At 47.3% G+C, this 13,465-nt stretch overlaps 1 protein-coding gene across 12 annotated transcripts in view; it reads right to left on the reverse strand.

Moving 5' to 3' along the window:
* MSI2 (musashi RNA binding protein 2) overlaps positions 1-13,465 on the reverse strand; it is a 387,083-nt gene that overhangs the window by 152,592 nt on the left and 221,026 nt on the right. The window lies entirely within an intron of this gene.

Consider the following 13,465-nt stretch of genomic DNA (forward strand, 5'->3'; position numbering starts at 1 on the left):
AGCCAGCGGTCGATGGCCGCCCTTTGCTACTGCCAGTACACAGCATACAGTGGAGCTCAAGAGATGTCCATTAGTTGAGGACTGCATGACGGGCTAATAGACTGTACTCATGACCACCAGCTCCGATTCTGAGAGAGACCAGTGCAGGTGAGCGAGGTTTACCCTCATCAGGACACCTTGCTCTATGTACTGTGCTATGATGAGTCGTATGCAAATAAAGCATAGTTTACAGAGCGAGGGGAACCAAAGGACAAGCTGTGGTGCATCCTAGAGTGGAGTACTCCTCGAAATAAAAAGAAACAAACTACTGGTACGCAGCTTGGATGGATCTCAAGGGAATTATGCTGACTGGAAAAAGTCAATCTCAAAGGCTTATTCCATACTGTATGATTCCATTTCTGTAACATTCTCAAAATGACAAAATTACAGGGATGGAGAACAGAATGGTGGTTGCCAGGGGTTAGGGTGTGGGAATTTCTTCATGGTGATGGGATGCTTTGCACCCAGATCATGGGGACAGTCACTCCAACCCACACACGTGACGGGATTCCAAAGAACTGTGCGTGTGTGCATACATGCCCACATCCACACAGACGCACAAGCATGCACATGTGCACACACACATACACACACATACACACAGAGGAGTGGCTGTTAAAACTGATGATGTACCAGCATCATTTCCTGGTTTTAACAATGTGCTATGGTTATAGGAGATATTATCATTGTGGGAAGCTGTGTGAAGGGTGCACAAGAGCTCTTTGTACTATTTTTACAACTTTCTGTGAGTACTACACTATTTAAAAATAAAAATTTGTAATAATAATTTTTTAAAAACCACAAGGGGGCTCATTATTTCAAGAAATTCACTAGCAGATCAGTTTATAAAGCAAATAACGATGCCCTAATTTCTCCACTGCCTTCCCTGGCACCCAGCAAGCCCACAGCACCTACTGGAGAAACTAATACAAAAATGAGTGTACAGAGGCACTTGGATGGCTCAGCGGTTGAGCATCTGCCTTTGGTTTAGGGTGTGATCCCAGGATCCTGGGATCGAGTCCCACATCAGGCTCCCTTCAGGGATCCCGCTTCTCTCTCTGCCTTTGTCTCTGACTCTCTGTGTCTCTCATGAATAAATAAAGTCTTTTAAAAAATGAGTGTACAGTAAGTACTTCCTGATTATATTTCAGAAAGATTTTGCAGGATAAAGAAAAAATTTCAGACAGAAAAGAGCCTCATGGCTAGTGGTTCCAAAGGTTCCTTTTTTAAGCCAGCAAGATCCTCTCTTTCCTTTTTGAAACGTGGATGTTACAGGTCTTAGGATATTTCATATGACAACAAATTGTACTTATTACTGTGTTTGGAGTGTGGGAATGTATTTATCAACACTTACCATAATTGTAAATTGGGGCTGTTGGCAGCATGAGGTGGCCAGGGACTGAGTGAGTTGGGGTATGTTGTCTAAACCCAACATTTCAGTTGGCCGGCATGCTGTTTGGGATGGAGTAACCGTTGACGTCTGATAGATTTTTTTTTTTTAAGATTTTATTTATTCATTCATGAGAGACACAGAGAGAGAGAGGCAGAGACACAGGCAGAGGGAGAAGCAGGCTCCATGCAGGGAGCCCGACATGGGACTTGATCCCGGGACTCCAGGATTGGGCCCTGGGCCAAAGGCAGGTGCTAAATTGCTGAGTCACCCAGGGATCCCCTTCTTGCCTTCTTTTCTTTCTTTTTAGGTCCTGATAGATTTTTTGAAGTACAGGCACAGCTCATCTTACTGTGCTTCACTTTACTGCACTTCATCAATACTGTAACTTTTACAAATTGGTTTGTGGCAAAGCCGCGTACATCAAGTCTATCGGTACCACTTTTCTGATAGCATTTGCTCATTTCACATGCCCGTGTCACGTTTTGGTAATTCTCACAATATTTCACACTTTTCCATTATTATCATATTTGTTATGGTGAGATCTGTGATCAGAGGTTAGGACTCGCTAAAAGCTCAGATGATGGTGAGCACATCTTAGCTAGTATTTCTAAATACTATATTCTTGTATTTTATACATTTTATCTTTTAAATATTAAATATATTAATTCATTAAATGTTTAACTTATTAACTTACCAATACATTTATTTGTATAATTTATATGTTATGAATAGAAAAAGTTTTTTTTTTAAGATTTTATTTATTTATTTATGAGAGACACAGAGAGGCAGAGAAAGAAGCTGGCTCCCCGTGGGGAGCCTGATGCAGGACTTGATCCCAGGACCCCGGAATCATGACCGGAGCCAAAGGCACTCAACCACTGAGCTTTACACTGAGAAAAGTGTAAGGTAGAGTGTTTGGACATAATTTAACTGCACACTTAAAAGACTACAGAATAGTGTAATATAGTGTAAGTATAACTTTTATATGCATCAGAAAAACCAAAAAATTCCTTTGGCCTGCTTTCCTGTGACCTGCAAGTGTGCTTGTAATGAGGTGAACTTGAGGACCCCATGTTCCTGTCGCTGACCCCTTCTGGCCCCCTCCTGATGTCCAAGGGATAACTGAGATCTCTACAAATGAGGATGGACAGAAAAACCAACTCTACAACTCCTTAAAGGGTAAAAAAAGAAGGGAGGGTGAAAACCCTCATCTACCCTTACCAAAAAAAAAAAAAAGTACCAATTCAAGCTGCTTCAAGACCCAACAAGCATTTTTTTCTTTCATTTATTTCTACATCAACACTCTGAAGGATAAAGATCTTTCTCATTTCAAGAGCTGTCAATTTGCTTTAGCACCATGTGTTTCATCTGTTTGAGGTAAAGAGGAATTACAAAGCAGGCAAATGAAATAATGCACTGCAATCTAACATATTTTGGCAATTCAAATTGGGACCAGGGAAAAAGGAAATTAAACAGGAATGACAGGCCACACAGCACACCTGTGCTGTACCCCACGGGCCCACCCTGCCTCTTCCCTCCGCTCGCTAACTTTGTGATTTGATGAAGTCTTCAGTTCTTTGCTGCAAAATGTACTATTTGCTGCACCCCTAATTCTTCAAATCATTTATACATGTTGCACAACTCATACAATATTTTGCTTTCTGAAGCAGAAAAACCTCTTAGCTGCTGGAAAACTGTCAGGTGCTGTTACTTTAAATACCCCTGTGAAAGAGCACAGGAGCCAGCAGCACATTTGTAGATTTACTGCCCTTCCCCATATAAATTAACAAAGACAAATGTTTGCCACATGCCAGACTGTAAGAAATCCTTACCCCGTCAAGCCCAAGGGGTCCATTACAACGAACTTAATAAATAAAAGGAAGCCTTAATCTCCTCTTGCGGTCCTCCTCTGCCAGCGATGACACCCCATGAAGATTTTTGGTTAATTCATTTACATTTCTTTTTGTTTTTAATTAAATTGCTCCTCAACTACTCAGATCTGTAATTTTTCCCCACTTAAGCTCAGGGCTGGGGATTTTTGAGAGAATGATAGGAATTTCCAGGGCCAAGATGCCTCAGGAGATGTCAGGTGCTCTGTGATACTCAGGAACCTGACCATGACCATCATAGGTGAACTACAAGGAGCTGGTCAGAGCTCCCAGAGTAAAAGGATCCCCCCACCCTGCCCCCTACCCCTTGCCCCCATGCCTACCCACTACCACTACCAATTTGAAATCAAATCATTAATGGGATCACCTGTGGTACTTTGGCAGACTCCAGCTGACTCAAGGTTTATAAAAGGCATTGCCATTCTTCTGCCAAGGATGCAGGTACCCACAAACCGTGTTTATTGCGGCACCAGGACCTGGGTTCCAGAGCTACTGATGAGACACCTCTTGGCAGTATCGACTAGTGGGAAAGGCCAAAAGCTCTGGAGTCAGATTCCCTGGGCTTAGATTCTGGCTCCACCACTCACCAGCTGCGTGATCTTGCACAGGTTTCTCAACCCTTCTGTGCCCCTGTCTTCATCTCTAAGTTGGTACTTATGTCATAATGCTGTTATGAGCATTAAGAGGAGTTCATTCACATGTAGCCTTCTGGCACACATAAAGAGCTAAATAGACATCCCCCATTACTGTCACTTGAGTGAGCCGGTCAGGAGTAAATGTCTAACGTTCCTCATTGTACCTAAGGCACTTCCTATGTCAACTGTTAGATATTGACGCCAAATGAAGTTAAAAGCCACGGAGAGGGTGGCTTTACCTGAGCAAGCAGTACCAAGGGTAAAATGACGTGCTTGAACTGGCCACAATCTCGACCATCTGTCCAGCCCTCCCTGCCATGGGGGCTCAGACGTGTGGAAAACCAGCTGAGAGAAACAGACAGGCTGGTGCTAGCAAGCTCACACATGGCCTGTGCTACTTGCGACCAAATTGTCACTAATACTGGTTTAGCTTCTAAGTCCTGTGGTGAGGAAATTAACTCACTGAGGCCGCTCGCCCTCCACACCTGAATCTGATGATCTTCTGTACCATCCTGTACCTGTGAGGCTGATGTCACCAGGTATCAACAGGTGATGAGAGCTTCAGAGGCCTCATCTTCCAGCCTAGGCCAGTGACCACCCTAACAACTAGGCTGGATGAGTGCCCTTCATCAAATGGGTAGCCTTTAACTCAGAAAAAAAGTTTGTCACAGGTGATGCTGCTACCTTTAAAATTCATTCATTAAAAAAAAAAAAAATTCAGTCAACACATATTCACTGTGAGTCCACTTTATTAAGCACAAAGATGGTAAAATGAGGAAGGCCTGACTGCCATTCCTGAGGTCCAGAGGGGCAGAAAGTCACTGCTGGATTGGTGACAAACGCTCTAAGAGCAGCATAACCCCCCACAGGGCACGCATAGACATTCTGTAGTCTTTAATCATTCATTCATGTCCTCTGGGGCTCTGGAAACTCAAACTAAAAATGACACTAACTTAGCTAGAGGAGAAAGACAGTTTGTCGTGGACATGGTGGGAGGGCATGCTAGGCAAAGAGGCACCAAAGGCTGGAACAGGAAGCAAAAGTCTGAAGGGAAATATAAGCCCATGCCACCATCAGTGTGGGCCTGGCCCACATGGGCCATGGAAGGGGAGATGACCCCAGTCCGCTGTCCTGAGGGTGTGGTCCTGGCTTTTCAGAAAGGAGCCAGAGGGCACAAGAGGAAGTCAGAGAGCCCACACACAGTCCTGGCCAAAACCAGCCTCCCTAAATATACTGGCGGGAGATTCAACAGTGCTAGCTGAGGGGTCAGGGGGCTTCATTGTCTGCTGCCCATAGTTATGCAATGGGTCAGGAGCAGAGCCTGGAGTTAGCAGATGGCATCACCCCAGTGAGGGCATCACTGTGAACAACAGAACAAGGTAGGAAAGAATCTGTCTTCTCAAGGCAATACCAGACCCAAGGAGCATCCCCTGTGGAATCAATGGAATCATTGGAGCCCCATGGCTGGAAAGCTGAGGAGCTCCCATGTCCTTGCAGGCCCCATCTCAGGCATTCGGGAAGGAGAGAGAACTATTTTAGCTCAGCGAGCCTTTCCTCTAACTCTGGGTGTGTAGGGGTAGGGGTGGGGAGATCTACTCAATTTATTTGAGTGAGTGGATCACCACTCTTCTTTTCATTATATTAATTTCTCGTTCAAAGTGTGTTAATCTGGATTCCTTGCTCCACAGATCAGTACCCTTATGCCTATGTGCTCCTACTGGAGGGTAAGTTCCCTGAGAGCAGGGACCTTCTGGATCATTCCCAGAACCCTTCTCTGGGGACTCAGTGTCCCATGCTGGCTGACTCACTTCTGGTGCTAGACTAGGAATCAATGTAAAGTACAAGTGGCCATCCCTCCTGTTCGTGGTGGTGACATCCTCCAAAGGGTCAAGGCTGAGCAATAACCTCTAGTTTCCCATCCCTAGACAAAAATGGAACAGGGGACAAAGGCATCTGTTTGCTCCATCCAGTGGCAGGCACAACTCTACCCCACCTCCAGGAGAGTGAAACGGAGAGTGGCCGAAGGAGGATGAGGGCTGACCCTGGGGATTTAAGCTGCCTGCTACTAATCCCAGTTTACGTGCTGAGGCTAAAGCCAGGGAAAAATGCAATGTACCATAAACCTATTTTTTTAAAATATACTTCCGGATGCACAGACCTGCTCCAGCCAGTTCTAGCAGCATCAGAGCTTGCATGACTTTTAAAACCGAGAAGGGGGTGGGGAAGAGTTCAGCATTGGTTATGACCTCACACCAGTGAGCCAGAGCTTGTTAGTATCTTGCTAAAAAGCATCAGGGTGGGAAGAAATGGGAGGGCTACATGGGAGCAAGTACCATTTCCAACACCTCCCAACGCTGCCTCACCAAGAAAGCCCCAGGGGCCCAAGCACGCTCCTCACCCATGACCACTAACACCAGCCCCTCAAGGGAGCCTACAGAGAACCCAACCACCCAAGAGGCTGTAAGTCCCAGAAGCCTGACACAGAAAAGAAGAGAGGCCTCAGTTCAAGAACAAATGGACAATGAATGAACATGTGGCCGCCCAGAACCATGTCACCAAGGCACCTTTTCTGCCTCCCACACCCTGGCTGGAGAAGCAAATCGAAACGGACATTTAACATCAAAGGACAAAAACAGTAGCTTCTTGAGTCAAAATGAGGTGGCTGGAACAAGAAGAATGGAGAAAGCACCATTTGGCCAAATCTTCAGGCACAGCTTCCCAGCAGAAGATGGAATGGAGCCAGATCTTTAAAGATGGGAAAGTTTTGAAAAGCCAGAGAAGATTTTGGGAAAGCGCTTGCATGCAGGGGAAGGGGAGGGCACAGGGGGACAACTGAGTTAATATTGGTGGATTTCATTTGCTTGGAAATGCCTTGGGTCTGGAGTTCAAGAAGGAGCAAAAGAAAGCAGGGCATCCCTGGAGCGTCAAAGCTTCCAGGCGTCACCTCTCTCGGGACTCAATCTCCTTCCCTCCATGGGCGGGATAACACAGGAGATGAATGCTACTCCCCCACACTCCTTTCCGCTCAAGAGAAAAATATTTAAGAGAAACACTCTCTAGACAGCTGAAATTTCTCCCTCGCCAGCCCGATTTATTTATCAGAACGCTTCGGTGAGGTTATTTTCAGACTTCCACATGAAATAGTAATACTTAGCACTTCCAATTCATCTCCCAAGCAGATTTCAAAAGTCGGCTCATTGATGTTCCACACTCGCCAAAGAAGCAGTGCTCCACCCCATCTCTCAGACTGGAAGATTGAGGTTCTGCAGTGAATGACGTCATGCCAATCTGACCCAGGTGTACTCTCACCTGGACCCTGCGCCATTTCCAATGAGGAGGACACTGTTCTAAAGGGCCCAGCACAACCCTGTAGCCCCCTAGCACTGCTGCACCAGCAAGAACGGGAATGCAGCCCCCGCGGCCCCTTAGCCAGCCAGGTGCATGCCTCTCTCCAGGACTGCTGCCATCAGCAGGTGCCCCACGTCCCCGAGGTTCCATCCACTCCTCTCCAGCCCCACCGGACACACTAGCATATCTGTGTGAGCAGCACTCTCATTTCCTGTGGCGCACCAATCCTGCCCACCTGATATTATCTAGGGCTATAAAGCATCACTTTCTGGGACAAGGTACAGGCTTGGGAGGAGGCCTTCTGAATGGGTTTACAGTTTACGGTTTACGTCCTGTGGTGTGGCTTTTCTTCTCTCCCTAAAGGAAACACCCCCAGGCTTCTTCACAGCCAGCATCAAGCCTTTCAAGTCCCATGGAGGATCCCAAACTATAGCCCTCAGGTGGATTTTGCATTTGTCACTTTAAAATGAGATTTAAGGTTCCTGTCCTCTCTTTATCAGTCATTCACGGAGCAAATGGGCTGATTTTCCCCGGGGGGCAGGATGAGGAAGAATGGGCTGTCCTTGTAGACACCTCACCTTCTGTGCATTGCAAGGGTCGGAAGTCCATGCGGGCGAGGGTAGCAGATGAAGGGACAGTGTGGTCACTGTATGTGGCCCAGATAACAGTAGACTCTGATCAATGCAAAATTGCGTACCCAGCCCCCTGGGGTGGCCTTCCCAGAGTTCCCCGCCAATCACTGCCAACAAGGGAGGCTCTGGCCCAGTGGGGTGGCTCTCCCTCCGTCCTGGCCCCCGGTGCTCCCAAATAAAGCCACTGCTGACATGCAGCAGAATTTCCAAAAGGCCAATTTCTGTGGTCCCCATGCTGAATCTTCATTAATTCATATATGACTCTGGCTTTTTTATCTCATGTCAGCTGGCTTGGTCCAATGTCTAATGTGCAGCAAGGACTCAATAAAATACAACTTCCATCTTGTTGCTTAATAAACGAACAAATCAGGATGGACACCAAATGGTCATTGTCCTATTAAAAGAACTCACAGTGAAGGGCCCTGTCTTCACGCACTCAGACTTTGAATATTTTGGTGGTGGTGGTAGGGGGATTCCCTTCTAGTCAGTTCCCAAGTCATGCAAGACAACTAGTCTTATTATTTTATAGTCCTGCTGCATTTTGGTCCAAAAACAGCATAATCAATCTTGGCCACAAGTCATTTGGAGCTAAGGCTGGTGATGGTTTCCAAAAATCACATCCACTTTCAAAGGCTAAAGATTTATCACCAGTGAGGATATTCAGAAGAAAATGCCACAGAGTCTGAATATGACTTCACAGTGAAAGCTTTGAAAACGCTCAGAGCAAAGGCGAGATCTTTGGAATAAGTACACAGACTCCCACTTTGAAGAGGACACATTGCATTTGTAGGAAAAAGCCCTGGTCTTAATGCTTCTAGTCACTGTGGGGGAAGAGGGAGGGGTGAGAGGCGGGAGGGAGGGGTGGGGGTGAGGGGGGAGAGAGAGAAATACAGATAGAAGGAGACAGAAACCAACAGAGAGACAGACACACACACACACAAATACACACAGACTGAGAAAGACTCATCATGAAAGGATCTTGGAGGTGAAATAAAAGGAAGCGAAATAAAAAAGGATGGAACATAGCCTCACACCAAATGAATTATGGATTCAGCTGTAAAAAAACATTCACCGTCTTGATGTACAACAGCATTAGCATCCTCAGGATGTGTTTACGAAGCACCAGGAGGTTTGTGAGTCCGGGATGGGCCCGCTCTTGCTTGCAAATCACTCTACAGGCCGCCCCCAGCCGCAGCACACATCATTTCCATGCATTTCTTAGCTGTCAGAGATCTACCTTCCCTGCCTGGTGGCTCAGGCTAACCCTTGTGCCCTGTACCCTGAACACAGAGGACAGCACAGGAAGGTTTCCCCTCAACAGACAGGAAGAACAAGGTCCAGTTTTGCTCCATGCTAACCAAACAGGGTGAACACATCCAGACAATCCAATGGCTCAGGAAAGCATAGCAGATCCCCTGGGACCACTGGGCCTGGTCCAGTGGGCAGCCTTCTCTGCATGCAACCCCCTCCACCCAGGCCAGAAGGGATCTTTGTGTAGTATGGCTACCCCTCAGGGCAAGTAAAGTGACACTCATGTTCCCAGGGGCCACGGCACTATGCATAAAGCAGAGAGAGGGGCCCTGCAGCCAACAGAAGTGATATTGAGCCATTTCTGAGACATCTGGAACATGAAGGAGTCCACAAACCATCTTTACCACATATCGGGGCATGCAAATACACAACGGAAAATTATAGATTCCTCTCATCTACCAAATGAGCCATAACAACCCCACAGGTTTTCCCTAGGTCCTTGGGACACTCTGCCCTATGCTGCTCATCCTGAAAGCCTTTCAAAGGGAAGGAACCAGAGTGCTGGAGCTCTGAATGAGGCTAACTGCAATGTCAGAGTCTCGCCCCCAACAGACCCAGGTGAGGACATCTCAGAAGAAAACATCCAACTTTTCCTGGCCACTGAGCTATCTAAGGCTCGCCCACCGTCCTTTTGTGTCTGCTGGGTCCCGGTGATAAGACAGGCGTTACATTAGGATGCTTCCTCATGCATGAAAGTCTATTTTAAAGAGAGTCCAGAGGAGGGGGACGAGGCCTGGGGAGGGGAATTTAAAAGGAAGGCTGCTTTATTTAGAAAAGTCTCAGCTACAGGTTAAAAAGTGTGCTTCACCTGTAAAGGAAAACTCATGAAAGTTTCTCTGGGTCCAGAGAAAGAACCAACAGTCACACAATTCCAGATACTTTTACTTCCTTATTTGCTTTCATCTTGGGTCCCCACTACCACCACCACCACCATCACCAGACTTACACACTAACTCTTGAATACACACACACACCACCAATGCCCTAAGCTAAGACGCCACCAAAGCCTACCCAGTAAGTATGAACACAGCTTTATGCTACATTTCATTCTCTCTGGGCTTGACCTCCCCATGCAAAATAGTACACATACTCCAAAGGTACACAAATTCCTATTTAAAGAACTCTGGGCAAGCATTCTTTCAGGAAGCAAGGAATATCTGCATATATTAAGGAGTAATGATTTACTTTGTTAATGCATTCAGAGAAATCTGGAAGCCTCTACCCCCTGTTCTTGTTAAATAGGAAAACTTAGAGTTTACCCCAAATCCCACTCTTTCATGATGCTCACCTGCACATGCTTGCTCCCATGGTTTCTGGGGATTGCATGTCCTGCTCCTTCCTCTGTAACTTCCCCTGCCTCCCACTTGCTCTCCCAACCCATCATCTCCAGCTCTGAGCCCACCCTGCTCTATTGCCACCCCACCTCTCCCTCTGAGTTCTTCACACAAGCACTTGGCTTGCATAGACACCCCCCTCTCAGGGGTCTCCTCCCATGCCTGTCCCTGGAGCGCCGGCCTTCCTTCGCTGCCTGCGGATGCTTTTCTGCCACATGCACATTCTAGACCTCAAAACCCAATGTCTTCACACAGAGAGACCCACCTTCCTCCCAAACCTCTTCTCTGCAGCGGGCCCCCATCTCTCACGGGCCAAAAGCTTTATGCTCTTGGTCACCTTTCCCTCTTCCAAGCCACCCAACCCCATTCTGTTATTTCTTCCTTTGATGTGACCTCTGTCCTACCCTTCACTTGCCTTTTCTACACCCCTCATGGTTTCAGGACCTGGCTGCTGTAGGTCTGGACCTAACACAAGATGACCAGCTGCCTGGGACCCTTGACCACCCCCCAATCGATTCCATTTGGTATGGCTGGATTCTTTTTCCTGAAGGACCACTTTGAGCCTTCCCAAGTGTCCGAGTGCCCACAGGGAAATGTCCAAGCACCCCTGGCCCAGTACCAGCTGGCTTCAGCCTTATATCTCTCTGTCCCTGACAGATGCCAGTCCCCTGGCTCATCCCTCTCTCCTGAGTCTCCTCCAGCGCCTTTGCTGGTGGGGAATGTGCCTTCATCCACCCGCCATGGTGTGGAGAACAGAAGAAAGACAATGAGAATATCCATGAGGAGACCCCTAGGGAGGCCAGCTCTAGGAGCTGTGTTCAAAGGCCATGATGGCTGGACACATGAGCTTCTGAGCTTTCAACAAGGAGGCTGTCCTGAGGCCACAGGATGGGAGGCGATTTCAGGAAGAAGGATGGAGAAGGTGACCACTCCACACCTGCTACCTTTCTAATATCACGCAACAGAAACCAAAGTCTGGGGACTTGCAGAGGTCTGAGTCATGGTCAAGGGAACAGAAAGTTTCGATGGAAACCTCTCTCCCCAAACCATGCACCTTGTGTAAAGGGACTCACCCCAGAACAAGGGCTCATGACTCTTTTAGGGCTGACTCTCAGATGAAGCACAGGTCTGGGGTCTGACCAATGGCTCTGGGACTTTCAAGACCTAGACTTTTACTGATGCATGAAATGACCTTGGACTAGTTGACAAATGCACCATGCATAATTGGCTATAAAGGAAGGCGTGCAAAACATTTATTTTTTAATACATATATTCCATCTACAAAGCAGAAACTGTCAGTGAGCAAAACAGAGAAAAATACGAATCACCATCATTAACATTTTGGTGTTTATCTTTCCAGATATTTTCCTAGCAAAATATGTATGCATCTGCCAGTAAGATTTTTAACTTAAAAAAAGAGGGAGAATTAGTGGGGAAATAGAGTAAAGTATACTCTTATTAAAGTTATTTGCCAACTCCTTATTTCTTGAACGATTGAGACTTCATCCCCAAGTACATATCCCTATTTGGTAGCTGAATATAACAAAACTCCCAGTCAGTTTGATTCCTTAGACTCACATCAGTCTCTAAGCCACCCCTGAACTGTGATTTTTTTCTTTTTCTTTCTTTCTTTTTTTTTTTTTTTTTAAGAGAGAGGCAGAGACAGGCAGAGAGAGAAGCAGGCTCCATGCAGGGAGCCCGATGTGGGACTCGATCCCGGGTCTCCAGGATCACACCCTGGGCCAAAGGCGGTGCCAAACCGCTGAGCCACCCGGGCTGCCCCCCCTGAACTGTGATTTATATGACAGCTTGGGAAAAGCCAACTGGGTACTGTCAATGGAACAGACGGGAGACAGGCCTGGCAAATGTGCATGAATTAAAAGGAAAACTCTATTGTAATAGGAACAAGATTCTAATCACTACACCTAATTACAAAGAGGAGTAAATCACTGAAAAAAAAATTAAGTGTCTCATACCGAACAAACAAAGCAATTAGTCACAAACAGAAGCTCAGGGTTTGGTGAGTGAGCTGGTGCCCAGACCCAAGCCACCAGCTGCACATCCGCTCCTGATGTTGCATCAGGGCAGAGGTGGGGCTGGAAGGTCAGAGCTGAGGGACGGCAGGTAACAGGCTCCCTGTCTGTGTGTGCATGCACGTGTGCACACACATAGCCTCCCCAGGACCCTCTGACCACAGCAGGGATCCACTGTTACAGCCTAGTAGAGGCCTGAGCCCAGAGCCCAGACTTTCCTGAATAGCAGAATAATGGCTGGTGACTTGATGCAGGACAGAGCCCCCTCCTCCATTGGTAATGATAATATCCATAATAGTGGTTAGTCTTTATTACTCGCTTATTGCACATCACATCACACACCATGCCAGGTGTTTTGCACAGTGCTCTGCCCCAACATTCCCAGTCACCCTTTCAGGGAGGCACTATTATCATGTCCATTTCCAGATGGTGAAGCTGAAGTCCATGGCTTGGCTATGCTCACCCTGTTGAGGACGACCAGTGCCTTGATGGAAACCTCACAGTGGACTTCAGGGCCCACGCTCAAGTCTGTGCCCTGTCACCTGTGCAACGGGAAGGGGAGTGCCCGGCCTGCCACACTGTGGTAAGAAGTGAGGCGTTACATGTGTGTGTCATGAGGCATCATGCGGTGTACACACACTGTTCAGTAAACGCTATCTGTGGATTCAGAGCCGTCTTCCTCTTTACTGCTCTACCCGGCCTTCCCCAGGGGGTCCCTCCCGTGGGGTCCCTGGATGGTTCCCACCCCATGGCAGGCTCCCGTATACCCCGCGCTCTGCAAGGAGCCTCCCTGGAAAACCGCAAGCGAGTGGTGACTGCCCAGCAGGGTAGGCGGGGAGGGGGGTGTTTAG

Source organism: Vulpes lagopus, chromosome 12 (genome assembly GCF_018345385.1).
Source record: "Vulpes lagopus strain Blue_001 chromosome 12, ASM1834538v1, whole genome shotgun sequence".
NCBI lineage: Eukaryota > Metazoa > Chordata > Mammalia > Carnivora > Canidae > Vulpes > Vulpes lagopus.